Consider the following 5,108-nt stretch of genomic DNA (forward strand, 5'->3'; position numbering starts at 1 on the left):
GACAAACCCCTCCCTCCTGCAGGGGGACTGATGCCTGCCCTGTCAAGACCACTGAAGGCAGGAAGCAGCCCCAGAGCCTCAGCACCACTCCCTCCCCCGCCGGGAAGTGGGCTAAGCTCAGGCCTGTGCTTGCGGCCCACGTGGGGGTCCCAGTGGCTAGGAAACAGCTGCTCACCTGACCCCATGCACCACCCTCGCCTTCTCTCTGGATAACTTGGACTGCACTCTTTGTGTGTGCGTGCCACCTGTCAAACACCCAGCCCTGGAAAGTGTTCAGGTCTTCAGATTAGATTCAGCTTCCTTGTTAAAGTTGTGAGGTGCCTGAAATGACCCAAGCAAGATAAGAGATTCATTCAGAAATGCAAGGAGAACTGACTTTCTCAAATAGCCCCTAATGAGACCTCTTACCCTGGCCTAGTGATAGTTGGAACTCATGGCTACTTTTGAAACTGAGTCCCCCTAAAACTGAGTTCCCTTGCTAAGTCTACGATGACCTCAATCCCTTTTTTGTGCCCTCAGATCTCAATTGTGTGCTGACTGGATATTAATCAACCAGAGTCAGATGACTCAAATTGCTGTTGTTGATAACATCACTGATGTGCTAAAATTGTTGTCATCGAAATCATCATTAATGCACCAACTCAGCTTGTTTAACCAGGGCGAGATGAGTTCACAGTACTGCTTTCCTGCCCAGCCACGGACCTCTTAGCCAGAGATTCAGAAACTAGAGACATCCTGACCCTCAAAAACTATGACCAAGAAATGTCAGAGAAATGTCTCAGACAATGGTTGATTCCAGCCTCTTTGATTTTCCTTTTAAAAACACTCCCAACTCAAAGGCCATGTTGCAGTGAATCTGAGATTTTCTCCCACTCTCTTGCTTGGAGACATGAAAGTAAAGTACTTTACCACAGACTTCCACTGTCAGAGCTGGCTTTCTGCCCAAACGGGTACACCAGCTTTTGCAGGCAGGCCTGGTCGTCTGCGTGGCATAACCTTGATTTTGGCATTGATTGGTTGTTGACTCAGACTAATGGACCAGTTTTGTCACAACCCCTCAAAGTCTGACCTATTCAAACCCAGGACAGGGTAGCCCTCAAGTTTCTCAACTGAGTCCTGAATAAAGGTCAAGGAGTAATCTGGCTCCAGGCCAAATGCTTCTGTGATTTATGAGGCTCAACCATAGTCAAGCCCAATGCTGTTCCTGGAGGCCTCCCGGGAAGCTGCCCTCCCCACCAGACTTGGACAGGCAAGGCTGGCAGTCTGGGAGTTGTTGTCAGGCACTGGCTCCCTCCAGCGTTCTTGGGCATATCTGCTCATACCTACTCTGGGTGCCCTCATTTGGAAGCCTCTTTCTGGGCCATGCTTGGTGTCTCTGGTCGAAGGAAAGACAAGTGCACACTGAGTCGGTAGAATCATGATTTCTGCCATGATGTCTCCATTCAAGGCATCATCATAGATACAAAAGTGGAAAGTCAAGGAGGATTTGTCAGAGGCTGCCACCTGATGTCATTCCAATCCCGATGTTCCCCTACTGAATGCCTGTAAAAGCTAATGGGAGGCTGTAGACCCATTTAGTGGAAGGTTTGGGCTCAGAATCAAGGCCATGGTAGAGAGGAAGGAGGACAGGGGATCACTGGGGGCTCTTTAGAAGGTCAAGTTGATCTCTGAGCAGCAGTGATCAATGGCATGAAGCAGGATCTTAATTCCCTGCCCAGGAATTGAACAGGGAATTGAAACTGGATTAGAACCAGGGATCCTAGTCACCAGACCAGCAAGGGCTAGAGGCTAGAGCTATTTTTCCCTGGATCTTTGTCCACAGTGAAAAATGCATTTATCACAGAGGCAGAAACTGTAAATGCAGGTACAATCTTTATTATTAGAGACACAGCACAGCAACAAGTGAGAGAGCACATAGAGAAATTGTTTGTCTAGTTAAGATGGAAACAAGGCAAAAACACACACCTGGAGAGAAAGGGTGTGGACATCTCCCTTAGTGAGGAGGAGTGCAGTAAAGAGGCGGTTAAATCATTTATATAGATCAGTTCTTCCGGTCTTTGCCTTCCTTCAGGCCAGGTATCTGGTTCCTTTTTCCATATCTGACCTATCATGGGACCCTCCCCTGGGGCACGTATACACCCCTCAGCCAAGACGGATTTCAAAGTAAAGGTTTCTGGGAGAAGTAAGACTCATGGTTTGGCCTTACCCCTGACTTTTGACACACAAGGAGCCTTTCTGTGCATGTACAGCCTCTCCCTTGTGCCAAAAGAGGGAGGAAAGGAGATCCCACAATCCTTTACTCACAGAGGATTCTGCAGCTCTTTGCCTTCACCATGACTATTACATTAAGGTGTTTGTAAGAGACAAACACTGACTATTTATCTTGTATCATTGTTACTTCCATTTTGGAGGGCAAACTGGAGGCTGATTGTAAATACCTTAACTGGAGCCCACCTATCTCTTATCTCAAGAAACACTAACAGCTGTAAGTATCCAGCCTGAAGCCCACTTCTTCATGCCCCATAAAATGTAAGTACGAGGCCAGCTGAAAATGCCTAACCTGTAGCCCATCTATCTCCTACCTCAAGATCAAGGGAACATCACAACTGAGTAGATGTAGACTGAGAGAAAATCAGAAAGAAAGATGCTCTCAGGTTTTTCTACATAGGTGAATCAGGAGTCAATGGATACATTAAGGACATTCAACTTTTTCTCTCTAACAACTACATCATAAAAAAGCATCCTGAAGAGTAAGAACTGGCTCGTCTTCTCTGGGCTGTCCACAATACCTGGCTAAGTGGATGAGTTTTTAGCCTTACACTCCCATAGGCCTTAGGGTGTCTGACTCTTTGCAACCCACCAGGCTCTTCTGTCCATGGGATTCTCCAGGCAAGAATACTGGAGTGGGTTGCCATGCCCTCCTCCAGGGGATCTTCCTGACCTATGATCAAACCCAAGGATCAAGCCCAATGAGCTTGATAATTGTCTCCGGAGCACATGAGGAGCTCAGAATGTGCCCCCCACCCCAGGAATACCACATCTGCTCAATTCTGTCTACAAGAGAGGCTCTGCTTCCAGGGCTTAGCTCCTATGTCATCAAAGTCCCAAGCATGGAATTTGGAATAGAATTTAACCCTCAGGACACATTTATGCTTTTTATCCTCTCTTGATTAACATATTTCTTGTATATTTATTTATATATTAATGTGAATATCATATTAACCCCTTTTGAAAAGCAAAATTCAACTGAGTAAATTTTAAGCTCTCATTGTCTCTATTTGATAATTCGTGAAATGAGCAGCATTCAGTCTAGCAGAGGGAAAAGAGCTCTGAGGAGTTGTTACAAAATTAAGAAAACTTTTATAGGCAGAGGAGAAGGCAATGGCACCCCACTCCAGTACTCTTGCCTGGAGAATCCCATGGATGGGGGAGCCTGGTGGGCTGCAGTCCATGGGGTCACTGGGAGTTGGACATGACTGAGTGACTTCACTTTCACTTTTCACTTTCATGCATTGGAGAAGGACATGGCAACCCACTCCAGTGTTCTTGCCTGGAGAATCCCAGGGACGGAGGAGCCTGGTAGGAGGCCATCTATGGGGTCACACAGAGTCGGACACAACTGAACTGACTTAGCAGTTATAGGCAGAAGCGAGAGGGACATGGAAGTAATACTTCCCAGAAAAGAAGATTGGTTACTGCAAGGTTACTTTCTTTAAGAGAATGACAGGGGTTACACTGGCAGATGACTTCACTGGTATGGATCAACAATTCCCTGTTGACTGGTTTAAGATTCTGCTCTTCGGAGGGCAGAAACTGTAAGTAAGTCTCAATTTAGGGAAATGGGGGTTAGTAGAAGCAACTCCATGTTGAGTCTTGTTTGCCTTGTTTTTTAAATCCTTTTGAAATAATTGGTAAGATTTATTAATACATTTTGGCTTCCCTGGTGGCTCAGCTGGTAAAGAATCTACTTGCAGGGCGGAAGATCTGGGTTCAATCCTTGGATTGGGAAGATCCCCTGAAAAAAGGGAATGGCTACACACTCCAGTGTTCTGGCCTCAGAATACTGGGTCACAAAGAGTCAGACATGACTGAGCTACATTCACTTTCACTTTTCATTAATGCATTGGATTTTCCAGGTGGTGCTAGTGGTGAAGAACCTGCCTAACAATGTATAAGAGGTTAGAGATATGGGTTTGATCCTTGGGTCAGGAAGATCCCCTAGAGGAAGGCATGGCAACCCACTCCAGTATTCTTGCCTGGAGAATCCCATGGACAGAGGAGCCTGGTGGGTTGCAAAGAGTCAGACACAACTGAAGTGACTTAGCATGCATGCATTAATACATTATCAAGAACAATTTATTTTTATTAATAAAAAATGAAACAGTATGAAATAAGTATAGCCCTATAAGGGAAAGTTGGAGAAGGCACTGGCACCCCACTCCAGTACTCTTGCCTGGAAAATCCCATGGACGGAGGAGCCTGGTGGGCTGCAGTCCATGGGGTCGTGAAGAGCTGTACACGACTGAGCGACTTCACTTTCACTTTTCACTTTCGTGCATTGGAGAAGGAAATGACAACCCACTCCAGTGTTCTTGCCTGGAGAATCCCAGGGACGGTGGAGCCTGGTGGACTGCCGTCTCTGGGGTCGCACAGAGTCGAACACGACTGAAGCAACTTAGCAGCAGCATAAGGGAAAGTATGAAAGGCAGTGAGAGTAAACTAGCTGGTGAGAATCTAGGATTTTTGTGGTTTATGCAAATATTAGGAAAATGGGTTATTGCCAATTCTGTCCCACATTAAGTCATAAGCCACAGAATAATTTCAGTTGTTTTGCTCCTCCCTCGGGATGCACTAAGAAGAACTCACGCCTTTTAATAAAGCAGGCTTCTATAAAAGATTGATTGCTTTTGTTTTAATGAGCATTTTGTTTTCTCAGCAAAAATGGAGCATCCTTTACTGAGGCTTCAAATCAAGGCATTGTTCATATCTGCACAAGACCTTAGAGGCAAAGTGGGAAAGGATATTGGAGCCTAGAGAGAGGACTGTGGGAGACAATTCTGAGAAATTCTGGGTTAGGTTTGTTTGAAAGTTGAAAACAAGACCAACAC

The sequence above is a fragment of the Ovis canadensis genome, chromosome 18 (assembly GCF_042477335.2).
Source record: "Ovis canadensis isolate MfBH-ARS-UI-01 breed Bighorn chromosome 18, ARS-UI_OviCan_v2, whole genome shotgun sequence".
Lineage (NCBI taxonomy): Eukaryota > Metazoa > Chordata > Mammalia > Artiodactyla > Bovidae > Ovis > Ovis canadensis.